Source organism: Podarcis vaucheri, assembly GCF_965113315.1.
Source record: "Podarcis vaucheri genome assembly, chromosome: 9".
Lineage (NCBI taxonomy): Eukaryota > Metazoa > Chordata > Lepidosauria > Squamata > Lacertidae > Podarcis > Podarcis vaucheri.
Genome location: NC_138767.1, coordinates 82,050,218 through 82,066,018, shown reverse-complemented (window position 1 = coordinate 82,066,018; position 15,801 = coordinate 82,050,218). Strand labels below are relative to the sequence as shown.

General features: G+C 53.3%; 1 protein-coding gene across 1 annotated transcript in view; it reads left to right on the top strand.

The window, feature by feature from the left end:
• Positions 1-15,801, top strand: part of LINGO1 (leucine rich repeat and Ig domain containing 1) — a 750,774-nt gene that overhangs the window by 526,764 nt on the left and 208,209 nt on the right. The gene's annotated exons all lie outside the window — the stretch shown is intronic.

The window sequence follows — 15,801 nt, the reverse complement described above, 5'->3', positions numbered from 1 at the left end:
GAAAAGAGAGATGAAGAACTCTATTTGCCCCCTCAAGGGAGAGAGGAAGGGCTAATTTATAGAAACATGTCTATCCAGGAATGGACTGTCACTGAATAGGTCAGCACTCTGCTGGAGAGCACATAAGAGAAGTGGTCAGGTGCAGAGAACAGCACTTCTGCCAAGAACTTCATTTTCTGAGCGCTCTGCTCAGAGATAAATGAGAGAGACAACTCCTGGCCTTATTAGAGACAGGGCACAGACCAAGTTACCACCTTAAGGTGGAGTTTGAAGACTTAGCTTTTTGCTTTGTTGGCGGGGGGGGGGGGACGGGGGGCGGAATGTGAACAGTGGGAGATTTTTATTTATTTTAAAAGTTTCGCCCCCATAACAATATAGCAGAAGTTTAGAAGTCATTTCCATATTATTTGCTACTTGCACAGTGTTCCACTATAGTTCTAGAAGTGTCTGTTACATCGTGTGAAATCTCAAATATAACATGAAAATTGACAGTTAGGGAAATGTCATTAAAATGGAATTAACTGCCCTGTGAATACAGCCATTATTTATTCATTTACTAATTACTCTCCACAAGGCATCCTGAAGTGTCCTACAATATGCTCACCTATATAAAAACTGTTGAAACAACTGTTCACACACACACACACACACCCTCGTGATATTGAGCCTGGGACCTTATGTCAAGTGTGGGGTTAAGAGCCCTACTCTTTCCGTTCATGAGACTGTAATTCTTGCAATCGCAATGCCTGAAGGGGTCTTGGGTGCCCCCAAGGGAAGAGTTTTTATAACAAAGACTGAAAACAATCCATTTCCTCCATCTCCTTCTATCAATTGGGCAATAAACTTCCATCTTGGGAAGGGGAAGGTTGTTATCTTGTTCACTGTTCAGCCCGGTGTGTCAGTTTAATGTTAAACAGGAGGAAGAGCTGGCATAGAGATGAGCGTAAGAGGAGCCCCGTGGCCGCTGATTTGTTTTGGCTTAGGCTCTGATTCTTTATGGCTAATTACTTCCTGACACTCATAAAAAGTGGGGGAGGGTGGAGTTTTTTTACCCCCTCCCCTTTTCTTTTAATTACCTCCTGTGAATTATTCAGGGTGATGTGACTCTTGGAAGGAAAAATGAAAAGCAACCTGAGATAATTACTCCTACAGGGCTGTTTCTGGTTTTCTCTAAATAAGGAGATGTACATTGAATAGGGAGAGAATCCTTGTTAGTGCAAGGAGAGCAGGTGTGTGGTCGAAATCTGCTTGTCCCCCGGGATATTTATGCAGCCTTCAGCACAGGCTGGAGCTGATGGGATTTCTAGTCCAAACATCTGGAGGGTATCGGTTTGGTGAAGGCTACCTTAAGGGATCTTGCAGATCCGACAGAGGTGTACACAGTTATGACTGGTGTAGTTGAAGAAGTGGTTGGAGAGACTATTTTTCCTCCCTCTCTCATAATACGAGGATGAGGATGATGTGAAATAATTTTTTGATTCAGTTCACATCTAAAGGCGAATCTCCCAAATTCACAGCAAGTGGATGAACAGAAACTCAGCCATGTCATTTAGCAATTCAGTTCTCCAGCCAAGTGATGTTTGCAAAAATGCATGTGCTGAGGTAAAGCATGCTCTAACATGTGTGTGTTGGTGAAAAATAACATAAGAATGCACTGTATTAGAGGAAAATGCTTTGCAAGAATGCCCATATTAAGCAACATCAATTTAAAAAATGTGTGCGAGAGAAATTTGCACCCAAATACTGATGAATTTTCATGAGGATTTTTTTTAATGCCAACTGATGTGGAAATGTGGAGAACTCAATTTGAGATTGAAAATAATGAGATGCTGAGAGAAAACAAAATTGCCAGATTCCTAAAACTCAGGATCACCTAGGGAAGCCGCCTGTTGATTCAGGACACAGGAAAGAAAGTCCTTCTTCAGACAGCACCATGACGGAAACCAGAGCGCATGGAAACGCCATTTACCTTCCCGCCACAGTGGTACCTATTTATCTACTTGCACTGGTGTGCTTTCAAACTGGTAGGCTGGCAGGAGCTGGGACAGAGCAGTGGGAGCTCACTCCATTGCGGGGATTCGAACCGCCGATCTTCCGATCAGCAAGCCCAAGATGATCAGTGGTTTAGACCACAGCATCACCCACATCCCGACTAAAGTCTGCAACTCCCTCGCACAGGAGGGAGGGATGGCCACCAACCTAGAGGACTTTTAGAGGATTGGACCAATTCATGGAGGAGAGGGTTATTGCTGGCCACCAGCCACAATGGCTGCCCGAAGCAGAATGCCTCTGAATACCGGTTTGTGGAAATCACAAATGTGGCATTCAGGTCCCCCTGGTGGGCTTCCTACAAGCATCTGGTAGGCCACTGTGAGAACAGGATGCTGCACTAGATGGGCCTCGGGACTTGTCTTACGTTTCTCACAGTAGCAGCTTATCCGAATGGCTCTCAGATACGGTGATGTCAGCAGTGTCTGGTATGAACATCTCAGCAGTTTGGAGCTCATTAGCAGATCATGTCTCCTGTTCTGCCACAGTAAAGGTGTGTCTATATTATTCCGCACAGCAGGTTTTCCCTGATGCAGATACCTGAATGAATTATGTATTGGTTTTATTTACTGCTTTTTATGTCCCAGTTTTCCTCATAATGTAACTCCTGAGAGCTCCTGTTCCCATACAAACACATAAAATATTCTCCCTACAGGCACAAACACACAAACACACTGCCTTCCAAGACTTAACAGATGGAAAATGGGGGTCAGTGGTAACAGCCCAGTTCTCATGCTCAGGATCATTTCGAGAGCCTCGCCTCCTCCACCAGGACCCATTTGTCCTCCTTACCCATTCCCCTCTGCTCATCAACTCCATGGGTGGAGAGCAGAGGAGGACCATTCTTGGGGGAAGAGCTGCAGCGTAATGGTGGAGCATCTGCCTTGGCTGCAGAAGAACTCAGGTCCAATCCTTATTAGTTAAATCCTCTTTCTGAAACCCCAGAGAGCCACTGCCCATTGGTGAAACTGAAATCCAGACATCACCACAATTAGCACTATTAAATATATGAGGTGGCACTCTGTAACTATTATCTTTGAAGGAACTGCTAACTTGGTTTGTAGTAGCTGCCAGGATTTCTATTGCACAAAAATGGAAGAACTTTAATTATCTGCCTCTTGAGCGCTGGTATAAGAAATGGAACCTCACAATTGCTGAAAAGATAAACCACAAGATTCATACAATGAAAGACATAAAACTAGCAGAACAATTTCATGCAATCTGATGTCACTGAAACACAGTTGTTATTCAAAATTCACCCTCCTTCAAATTTTGCAATGGAGTTCTCCAACCCAAAAACATGTACAAAAATGTAATTTTATGGGAAAGTGTGCATGCAAATTCATCTGTTGGTGAAAATAAGCAGGCAAAAATGCATTCATTTTATTATTGATTTATTAACAAAGAAGTACAAGCATAACAAACCAAAACAGAGTCAAAATACAAAAGTTCCCTTTAAAAATAATGAACTATTAAAACTAAAAGTATTCTCTACCTGTGACTTCCATTATTCTTGAGAATAAAGATTCTATATAGTCTTAAATGAGCCAGATATTTGCATATTCCAATAGTGGTGAGTCACCATGCAAAAACACATTATATTAGGGGGCATTGCTTGGGAAAACATTGAGCCAAGTTGCAGCCACAAATGTATTAGAAATGCACTCTAAACTGCCAATGAATTTTCGTGAAAATGCACAGCTCTTTTTTTAACTCATACAGATGTGGAAATGTGGTAAACTGCATTTAATCATGGGAAAATGAGAAACTGGGAGAAGAAGAAACTGGCAGATTTGCTCATCGCATTTTGCACCTACAGATGTGAGGGCAATATACTTTTAATGTGTGGTGGCAGCCGCAGGGTATGTGACTGTGTGGCAAAGATCTGTTGGCAAACACGTGTCCTGTTCCAGCAATTTCATCAGCTACTGTGACTCCTCACAGAGCAAATTACTTAGCAAATTTGCTGCTGCATAATCTTTGCATCCATCCTAAGATACATCCCAGCAGGATGTGTAACAGTAAATTTGCTCACCTTGCTGAGGGTCTCTGACCTTTGTTTTGCAGATAGCCTCCTTTCTAGTTACAGATCTTCTACTCCCAGACTTTTTAGCTCAGGGAATCCAGCAATGGAGCTGGGCTTTGTTCTGGAATGAAGCTTTCAGTTTGAGTTTCAAATTTGCATGGGAAACCTGCCATCTATTTGCCTTTAAAAATTGTGAGCAAAGCTGTTGCTTGACTTCTGGGAAGAGTTTCATCCTCTTCAGCCTTTTACAAATGGAAGGAAGGGCCACCAGAGAGGGCTAGGGTGGCGTAGTGGTTTGAGTGTCAGAGTAGGACCTGCGAGAGAAAGCAGGGTTCAAATCCGCACTTCAGTCATGAAATTCACCTTGGGCCAGTCACTACCTCTGTCAGCCTAACCTACCTCACAGGGTGGTTGCGAGGACAAAATGGAGAAGGGGCTGCCCACTTGTCAGTCACCTGACTGCACAATGACATTGAGTTGTGGGGTGCTTTGCGGTCCCCACAATCACCAGAACTTCAAAGCACCACACGGGGCTTGCAAGGAGTCCTGGATGGTGCTCTGGAGTGCCGCTGATTAGCTGGTCGCTGACACTCCGAAGTGCAGAGCAGGAGTCTTTGCAAGGAGCAGGGGTCCTGCGGAGACCTCTGCTTGGCTCTTTGCAAGTCCTGCCAGGGATCAGCTGGCTGTGGAGTCCCCTGTGGAACTGTCAGCTGATCTGCGCAAACTCTCAGATCCTTTTTCTGCTGGGATCAGCTGTGCTTTGGAGTTCCCCATGGCAAACTCAGTACATTGTGCAACCAATTCCAGCTGGCTGAGGCTCACCATCAGTCAGCTGATTGGCAGTGCCAGCCTGCCACTCTTGCCAGTGCACAACCAGGAGGGTGCTTCAAGGCTCTTGTTCGGAGTATTGGCAGCCACTTCTTCAATCTCACATGCTTTAAGTGAAATGGCTTTCTGATTCACATTGGAACCTGTTCTCGGCCAAACCTAGCCTGTGGGCCAGAGGGTCCCGTCCCCCCCGTTGCACAGTAGAGCCACAAATCACATGTGATTTACTTGCACGACTGCAGCTTTGTGCGGGTGGCAGGTGAACAAGCAAAGAAATGAATACAGTACAGTTGGAAGGGGAGACCTGGAAAGGCCCACATGGATCCAGGAAGTGGTAGTGGGGCCCCTACTGGGTTGTGGGCCTTGGCATTATCCCAGTGATGCAAACCCCAATGCCCTTGTCCTGGCACTTCTCCTACACCAGCAGCATGAAACAAAAAGATCTATGATGCCTTAATTCTCCTACGCCAGGGGTCAGCAAACCTTATCAGCAGGGGGCCAGTCCACTGACCCTCAGACCTTGTGAGGGGCTGGACTATATTTTGGAAAAAAATAATGAACGAATTCCTATGCCCCACAAATAACTCAGAGGTGCATTTTAAATAAAAGCACACATTCTACTCATGTAAAAACATGTTGATTCCTGAACCGTCCGCTGGGCCAGATTTAGAAGGCGATTAGGCCGGATCTGGCCCCCAGGCCTTAGTTTGCCTTCCCATGTCCTACGCAAACAGAGCCAACCCAAACGTGGGACAAGGACTCGGCCGTGCTGTTTTGCCATTGACATCTGTTCATGCTGCTCCTTGCACAGCTTCCCTCGTGCCAGTGAGCAGGGCAAAAGCTGCATCTCCTTTTTTATGAATTAATCAAAAACAATAGTGTTGGCTCAAGCATTTGCTTTAAAGAGGATTTTGCAAGCGTACGCGTTAGTGTGATTTCTTATCGTGGCTTCTCTTTGTGTGTGCGCCTGCCAACGGGAGCCCCTCCAGCTCCCAGCCACATCCTGAGGAGACGGGCTGAGTGCTCTTTTAATCTCCAAATAAAACAAACAGGAACAAAGAAGACAATAATATTGACTTTCATCATTGATATTCCCATTTATCTCGGCAATAATTAGTAATTCTAGCACCGGAAAGGCATTGCTCATAATCTCATTGTTTCCAAGGGAGCTTGTTAATGTCATTGCAGACAAGGCTGGCATGGAAAGCTTTCCATGAGCTGAGCCACTGGAAGGAATGGGGCAGGGCACACATTCAGAGACTTCTTGCGAGGAAAGGATCACTGGATCCATGGGCATAGTTGTCAACTTACAGATTTGAAAATAAGGGACCAGCATTCCTGTCCTCCTGCAGTCTGGTCAAACTCATGCTGGTAGCTTCGAGAATACTGCCCAACCAACTTTGTAACCAGAGGTTCAACTGAATAGAATCTGAATCACATGCACCACAAGGCCTATGAAGCCTCAACTTAAGATGGCTCCCCGGCCTGGCTTTGCACTGCAAAGTTTGCAGCAGCACGTGTGTCAGGGGTTCAGGAGCAGAGGCGAGGGCAAGGGAGGAAACAGAGAGCGAAGGGGAGGAGGCAGAAGAAAAGATGAGTGATGACGACGACCCGAGATCTCCGAGTCTTTCCAGTGAATCAGAAGATTCACAAGAAGGAGCGCCAGGGGCCAGAGCAAGGGGGGAGCCTAGGGGGACACCCCAGGAAGAAGGGTCCAGAGGGGGCTCAGAGAGCAGCAGTTGGAAATCGGGACCAGCATCACCAACAGAACGCAGTGGAGAGGAAGGGCGCCAGGTACCGAGCTCTGGCAGCTCGCAGCAGGAGGGAGGGCATGAGTCAGGAGTGGCCACACCTCCATCGGGGAGCGAAGAAACGGTCAGGCGGAGAGTGGAAGGTTGGGCGCGCGCGCCAAGTTCAAATGCACAGGAAGGTGGCGCAGTAAGCAGCCCGGAAAGGGAGCCAGGTCCTAAAGCCCGACGCAAGGAGACAGAAGGGTCCGGGGGGTCAGCGTCAGAAGCGTCCCGGAAGGAAGAGACCACGGGGGGCAGAGGGACCCAGAGAAGAACGGTCAGGCGGAAAAGGTGGAGTAAGGCTAGGGCATTTAGCTGGTGTACAGGGGGCGGAGACTCAGACGGAGCTTCGCCGGTCTAACCCATAAGACGTAGAGTTGCACGCAGCAGCTTCAGAATGGAAACTGTAACTCAATAAAGACTTTTACAAAGTGATCGCTGGCTAGCGTGATCCTCTGTGAGCTAGGATCTGGAAGCAGCTCTGACAGTAAGCTCCGTCTCCAATTGTGGGCATCTACGGCCTCGCGGAGAGGAGAGAAAGCGGGTGCCTACTAGCGAGCTCACGAACGGCAGACAATATGACGGCCGAACAGCAGATAGCGGAACTCAGAGAAGCAGTGACACGACTGAATGCCGAGGCACTTGCATCCAGGAAGAGAGAGGAGGACGCAGCTGCCGCTTACAGGGATCTCCAGGTCAGGTTGGAAATGCTTACGAAGCAAGGGCAACTGACACCCAAACCGGAGGGGATTGGGTTGGGGAGACGAACAGGCGGTCTGGTCTCTCACTTCGATGGGAATTTGCAACAGTACCCCAACTTTAGAGCAGATGTAATGTGTGCACTGCAACTGCTGGACAAAGACTTTAGAGATGAGCAAGAGAAGGTGGGATTCATCATGTCCCATTTGCCTGGAGATGCTAAAGCATGGCTGCGCAATTTGTGGAGAGATAAGGATCCGGCGCTCCAAAATGCGGATGCCTTTATTAAAGCGATGGATGGGTGCTTTTTATCAAGCATAGACGTGGATCTTGCTTGGAAGGAGGTACATGGACTGAAGCAAGGGAGGGCCAGCGTAAGGCAGTACCATGCCCGCTTTTTCGCTTTGGTCAGTGCCCTGGAATGGGACAGAGATTCGGCTCCAGTCAGAGACCTGTTTTGGGAAGGATTGAACAGCGCGGTTAAAGATGAAATTGCAAGGGGGGAGAGACCCCGGACCACGCAGGAGATCGTTCAGAGGGCGCTGGCGGTGGGAGTGCGGCTGGAAGAACGTCCGTGGAGCAGGGACGAAGGGCGTGGAGGGCGCGAACCAGCCAGGGGCTACTCCTTCCTTCCCAGAGAAGCAGCGCGTGCGCAATCCACGCCTCCGCCAGGAGGAGGAGCGGAACCTATGGAGGTTGGAGGTGCAAGGGCTCAGTCAGCAACCAGAGCCCTAGCACCGGGAGCAGTGAAAGCGAAGCCTCCTAGAGGGAACAGGAAGTGTTACGTCTGCGATGATCCCCAGCATATGGCGAAAGAGTGTCCCCAGCGGCTCCACAAGCACACTGCAGCCTCAGCAATGGTAACTGCAGCAACGCAGCAAGGAGAACCACAGCAGGGAAACGACGGAGTCTGGCTGGAGAAAGAGGCACTGGGGCCCAGCCAGACGTGTCAGTGAAGCAGTCCCCAGAGATTTTGCAGCCCATGGACCCCCTCCCGCCCAAACCAGTAGTGAGGCTCACCGCATCGCTCCAGCTGCCCAATGGAATCACCATGGACGTGCCAATCACCATTGACTCAGGAAGCAATGCGGACTTTATAGGGCAAGACTTTGTCGACCGGCACGCTATACAGTTGCTGCCTGCCACGCTGCCCCTGCAGGTTGTCACGATGGATGGCAGGGAGTTGCTTGGAGGGCAAGTGGTGAAGCAAACGCCACCAATGGTGATGCGACTTGGGAATCACAGGGAAGTCATCAGCTTCAACGTCACTCAACTATCGGACACGCCCATTGTATTGGGCATGAGTTGGCTGGACAAGCACAGCCCGACGCTGGCTTGGTACCAGAGGCAGCTGACCTTCGGCTCTTCCTTTTGTGCTGAACACTGCATCCTGCCCCGGCAGGAAGGACAGGAAGAGGAGTCACAGCTGCAGCTAGGCACGCTGCAAGCGGTTCCCCACGAGTACGCAGAATTTTTGGAGGTTTTCTGCGAGAAGGAGGCGGACAGGCTACCCCCCCACAGACCATATGACTGCAAAATTGACCTGCTGCCAGGGGCGGCGCTGCCCAAAGGGAAGCTGTATTCCATGTCTGAGGACGAACTACAGGAACTCAAGGAGTTCATAGATCATAATTTGGAGCGCGGTTTCATCCGAGAGTCCAAGGCAGCGGGGGGCAGTCCTGTATTCTTTGTTAAGAAGAAGGACACACCCCAAAAAAGGCTCGTAGTGGACTATCGGACCTTGAACAGTGTGACCAAGCCATCGGACTTCCCCATGCCCCGAATCGACGACCTCCTCGCAACGGTACGCAAGGGCCGCGTGTTCACCAAGTTGGACCTGCGAGGGGCGTACAACCTCATTCGCATGCGGGAAGGAGATGAGTGGAAGACAGCCATGTTCACGCCCCTAGGCACCTACGAATATAGAGTTATGCCTTTTGGACTGCAAAATGGCTCCCACTGTTTTCAAGCTTTCATGCATCACGTGTTAGCGGGGCTCCTCTACAAGACATGCGTCTGCTTCTTGGATGACATCCTGATCTTTTCGGAATCGCAGCAGGAGCATGACAGACACGTCAAGGAAGTGCTGAGCAGGCTACAGCAGCATAGGCTTTACGCCAAGCTGGAGAAGTGCCAGTTCGACGTGACGGAGGTGGATTTCCTGGGCTACAAGTTGTCTGACAAGGGGCTCGCCATGGACAGCGCCAGATCCGCCACACCCGCACTCCCCCTTCGTAGGGGTGCATTCGGGAAGAGTCAGAGGCCATGGCCGACCAAGCGGCTACACTGTTGGCAATAGCCCAGGAGAACCAGGCTTTGAGGCACACCGTGCAGCAGCTCAGTAACGCGATTACGGCACTGCAGCAGCGTTTGGATGCCCTACCGGCTCCTGGGGCCGACGCCTCGGCTTCTGGCAAGTACCCAGTGGCCTTGCCTGAGAAATTTGATGGGGCCCCGGCCAGCTTTCCCATGTTCCTTGCCCAGGCCAAGCTGTATATTCAGGGGCGCGCCCGGAACTTCCCTGACGACCGCACCAAGGTGCATTTCTTGATTAGTTTGTTAAAGGACCAGGCGGCCAAGTGGGCGTTGCTGCTGCTCAGGCAAGACTCCCCCTTGCTGACAGACTACGGGGGGTTTTGCAATCTGTTGGAGGCCGCGTTCGGCAACCCCCAGAAGGGAAGTCAAGCCAACCGGGCGATTCGGCGGTTGAGGCAGGCCAAGACCACGGTGGCCGCATACACCACAGAATTCCGGCTGCTGGCACAGGACTTGACCTGGAACGACTCGGCTCTCCGGGACCAGTATCTCGAGGGGCTTTCAGATGAGATACTGGACCAGCTGGCCACAATGGAACGCCCCACCACGCTGGACACCCTTATTCAATGGAGCCTACAGATTGACGATCGGCTACAGGACCGGCGTCAGGCTCGGGACCGCCGGCACCTCCAGTTCTTGGCTCCAGTGTCTACCAGCAGTCCCACGGGCCCAGCTAAGTCATTGGAGGAACCTAAGCAGCTTGGGGCAATGCGGCCACGCCTCTCCCCCGCAGAGAAGTCGCGGCGTCGGGAGGGGAATCTATGTCTCTATTGTGGCGGAAGTGGACACTATGCAAGGGCCTGTCCTGAGAAACGCCAGCCGCAGGGAAACCACGAAACCCCAGTAGCTGATGGCCCTGGCTACCTGGGGTACCAAACAGCACAGAAAGGGGCCGCACCAATTGAATTTGCGCCTTATGGTTCCGGTACATCTATACCCTCCAGGAGGGCCATGGATTCTTACCCATGCGCTGGTGGATTCGGGCGCAACCCGCTCTTATATGGACGCTGCTTTTGCTGCCCAGCATCGGGTGCCACTTCGGAACAAGCCAGAACCGGTGCAGGTGGAGGCAATCGACGGACGGCCCCTGCGTTCGGGTGCCGTCACTCAGGAGACCCAGCCCCTGGTCCTGTGCCTCCAGCAGCACCGTGAGATGCGAACTCTGGATATTGCCTCCATGCCCCGGTTCCCCCTGGTGCTTGGGATGGACTGGCTGGAGGCTCACAATGTGCGGATTGACTGGGTCAAACGGACTGTACACTTCCCAGACCCCAGTTCTCCTGCTGAGACTGAGATGCTAGCAGCTGCGCCCACTGAGGAGGTTGCTGCAACGCTCCCCGCTGAATACCGGGAATATCACGACGTGTTTGAGGAACGGGGGGCAGACCAGCTGCCGCCGCATCGGTCCTTTGACTGTGGCATAGACCTCCAGCCCGGAGCGCCTCTACCGGTGAGTCGCTTATACTCGTTAACTGAGCCAGAGCGCGAGGCTTTACAGGACTTCTTGCGCAAGAACCTGGAGCGTGGGGGTATTAGGCCTTCTACCTCGCCCACTGCTGCGCCGGTGCTCTTTGTTAAAAAGAAATGTGGGGAGCTCCGCCTTTGCCATGATTACCGGGCCCTGAACAAAATTACCATCCCGGACCGGTACCCCTTGCCCCTTATTTCGGAGTTACTGGAGCGGGTGCAAGGGGCGCAGGTGTTCACCAAGCTAGACCTCCGGGGTGCCTACAATTTGATTCGGATCCGCGCCGGGGATGAGTGGAAGACCGCATTTGGGACCCGGTACGGACAGTTCGAATACCTGGTTATGCCCTTTGGTTTGTGCAACGCGCCTGCTGTGTTCCAACGGTACATCAACCACGTGTTCCAGGACTTGCTAGACAAGTACGTGGTGGTGTACTTGGATGACATTCTGGTTTACTCCCGTGACCCGGCGTGCCACGAAGGCCATGTCCGGACCGTGCTGCAGCGCTTGCGTGAGCATCGTCTGTATGCAAAGCTCAGCAAGTGTGAGTTTCATCAGCGGTCAGTGGACTTCCTGGGTCACCGACTCTCACCAGGTGGGGTGCAGATGGATCCTGGGAAGGTGGCAGCGGTTCGAGAATGGGCGGCACCTCGGAACCGCAAGGACCTACAGCGTTTCCTGGGGTTCGCCAACTATTACCGGACCTTCATTGCGGACTATGCTCACCGCACCACCCCGTTGACCCGACTACTGCGCCCCAAGACGCCGTTTTCCTGGGACAAGGAGGCGGAGGAGGCGTTTCAAGGGTTGAAGGCCTGTTTCCAGAGAGCGCCAATCTTGCAACATCCGGATCCTTCTCGACCCTTTGTGGTAGAGACTGACGCCCACAGTACGGCTCTCGGTGCCGTCTTGTCTCAGCAGCACGGACCGGAAGCGCCACTTTTACCCTGCGCCTTCTATTCCCGCCAGCTCCTCCCAGCGGAGCGTAACTATACCGTGTGGGAGCGGGAACTACTGGCCATCAAGGTGGCCTTTGAGGTTTGGCGCCATCATCTTGAAGGAGCACGACACCCGGTGGAGGTGAGAACCGACCACCGGAACCTGGAATACCTCCAGACCACCCGCAAGCTGAACCAAAGGCAGATCTGGTGGGCGCTGTTCTTTTCCCGGTTCCAGTTCCGGATCCGCTACATCCCTAGCTCCCAAAACCAGAAGGCGGATGCCCTGTCCCGGAAACCCGAAGACAACGTAGACACGGTTCAGCAAGCAGCACCCACCACGATCCTACCACCAGCTGCATTCCTGGCCACCCAGGAGGTTGAGCCACTGCAGGCTCGGGTGCGGGAACAGCAGCGGGTCGACGCTTGGGCCCAGGAACGACTCCGGGAACTGGCCGAAGGATCATGCCCTCAGTATCCAGGGCTGGTCTCGCATCAGGGTCTTCTGCTGCACCACGGGCGCCTGTACATCCCATCAGGGCCGCTGCGGGCTGAGATTCTCCGGATGACCCATGATGCGCCAGCGGCGGGGCACTTTGGGCGGTATCAGACCACCCATCTGGTAAGCCGTGAGTTTTGGTGGCCCCGTTTGAAGGCCGACGTGGCTCGCTACGTCGCTGGTTGTGACGTCTGCAGGCGGGCCAAGGGGCCTACCGGGCGACCCCCCGGCCTTCTTTAGCCGTTGCCGGTTCCACCACGTCCTTGGCACACAGTCTCTTTGGACTTTGTAGTGGAGTTACCCCCGTCTCGTGGCTGCACCTGCCTTCTAGTTTTCTCCGACCACTTCACGAAGATGGTGCACTGTGCCCCCTGCCCATCCGTACCCTCAGCTAAGGAAACCGCGCAGCTGTACCTTCAGCATGTCTTCCGCCTGCATGGCCTACCTGAGCGTGTAGTGTCCGACCGTGGTGTTCAGTTCACGTCCCGGTTTTGGCGTGCTTTGCACCAGGCCCTCGGGACAGAGGTCTGTCTCTCATCTGCTTACCACCCACAGACTGATGGCCAGACGGAACGGGCGAACGCGGTGCTGGAACAGTACCTCCGGTGTTACTGCAGCTACCAGCAGGATGACTGGGTCGACCACCTAGCATTGGCGGAGTTCGCTTATAACAACGCGGTGAATGCGTCCACCCAGCAGACCCCGTTCCAAGCCAGTTATGGTTTTCATCCACGGTTGTTTCCGGATGTGCTGCCGGCATCTGCGGTCCCTGCGGTGACAGAGTGGCTTCAGGAGCTCCAGTCCCAGCAACAGCTGTTGATGGAGCAGCTGCGCCAGGCCAAGGAGGCGTACAAGGTCCAGGCCGACCGCCACCGCCAGGTGGGGCCGGAACTTCACGTCGGTGACCTGGTGTGGCTTTCCACTCGCCACCTCCACCCTTCTCGACCTTCGCGGAAGCTGGACGCCCGGTTCACCGGCCCGTTCCCTATCGTGAACCAGGTCTCGCCTGTGGCATTCCGTCTCCGGTTGCCAGCACACCTGAAGGTTCACCCGGTATTCCACAGGTCCCTTCTGAGTCCGGTGGCCCCACCTGACGAGTTCCACCCGAACCGTCCCTGACCGCAGCCAGTTTTGGTGCAGGGAGAGCCTGAGTACGAGGTGGAACGCATTCTGGACTCCCGATACCGCAGGGGAAGGCTGCAGTATCTCATTGACTGGAAGGGGTATGGGCCAGAGGACCGTTCCTGGGAACCAGCGGCCAATGTCCACGCGCCTGCCTGCATCCGAGAGTTTCATTCGGCGTACCCCAGCAAGCCGGGTCCGGACCCTCAAGTGAGGGGGGGGGCCTGGGAGGGGGGATGGTGTGATGGCCTGGGATTCCGAGTCTGAGAGCGATCCGGAGGAATCCCAGCCGGCACAGGAGTCCCTGCCTCTAGGGCCGGCTGAACTGGGGCAAGGCCTAGATGCTGAGGAAACTCAAGAGCAGGCACCAGGTGAAACCATTCTGGCCCCAGAGGTGCTGGATGACTCACTGGCCACAGGTGAGGCTTAGGGCAGAGAGGCGAAGGGAGCTGGTTGCCCCCAGGAGGAGTGCTCGCCTTAAGGCCAGAGGAGGCGGGGCTCCTGGGGGTCGGGACTGCCCCTGACCTTAGAAGAGGATAAAAGCCCAGTCAGGCCGGCCCCAGGTTGCGGGAGCAACGTCGTTGTTGGCTACGGACCTTCCTGTGTTCTTGATCCCTGCTCGGCTTCCTGTTCCTGACTATCCAGTACTCCTGTTCCCTGCTCGGCCTCCTGTTCCCGACCATCTGGCGTTCCTGTTACCTGCTCAGCCTTCTGTTCCAGCGTTCCTGTTCCCCGCCCGGCTCTCTGCATCGGACCTCGCCCCTCTTCGTGTGGACTCTGCTACACTCACGGTACCTTACCCCGGGACCAGCACACCAAGGTTCGAGCAGTGTTGGATTGGAAAAGCCCGCGCAACCGGAAGGAAGTCCAGCGGTTTGTCGGCTTTGCGAACTTCTATCGCAAGTTTATCAAGGGCTTTGCTATGCAAACAGCGGCCATCACGGACACGCTCAGCTCCAAGAAAAAGAAGTTGATCTGGACGGAGCAGGCGGAGCAGTCCTTTCAGGCACTCAAGCGTCTCTTCGCGTCGGAAGAGCAGCTACTGCATGTCAACCCCAGCAGGCCGATGAGGGTGGAGACAGACGCTTCGGACAGAGCCGTGGGAGCAGTCCTGCTGCAGAAAGACCCGCAGGGGGCTTGGAGGCCGGGAGCGTTTTACTCCAGGAAGCTCAGCAAGTCTGAACGGAAATACACCATCTGGGACAGGGAGTTGCTGGCCATTCATGCAGCATTCAAGGCGTGGAGGCACTTCCTGATCGGCGCCAAGCACACGGTGCAGGTCTGCACGGACCACAAGAATCTGGAGCACTGGCGCACGGCGCAGTGACTGAACCAGAGGCAGATACGTTGGGCTGAGTTCTTTGCGAACTTCGACTTCCGAATAGAGTATGTCCTGGGAGACACCAACGTCATGGCGGATGCCCTCTCCCGTAAACCGCAGTATCTGGAGGAGGCGACGCCAGCGGCCGCCATGCACATCTTCGCACCGACAGTGTGGGCGTGCGCTGCGGCAACAGTTGACCTGGATGCGGTGCGACGAGCGTTGCAGGATGACTCCTTCGCGCAAGCAAAGATGGCAGAGGTGCACAGGGGCATGGCAGCGAACGACGAGTTCCAGCTGCGAGATGGATTGCTCATCCGTAAAGGGGCCATCTACGTGCCGGGAGACGAACTTCGCGCCAAGGTACTGCAGCAGCTGCACGACGCGCCCACTGCCGGGCACTTTGGCAAGGAGAAGACGGTGGAATTAGTCGCCAGTGTGGTGTAGTGGTTAAGAGCGGTAGTCTTGTAATCTGGGGAACCGGGTTCGCGTCTCCGCTCCTCCACATGCAGCTGCTGGGTGACCTTGTGCCAGTCACACTTCTCTGAAGTCTCTCAGCCCCACTCACCTCACAGAGTGTTTGTTGTGGGGGAGGAAGGGAAAGGAGAATGTTAGCCGCTTTGAGACTCCTGAAGGGGAGTGATAAAGCGGGATATCAAATCCAAACTCTTCTTCTTCTTCTTCTGGTGGCCCGGAATGAGAGGGGAAGTCGCGGACTACGTGGCGAGGTGCGACACCTGCCAGA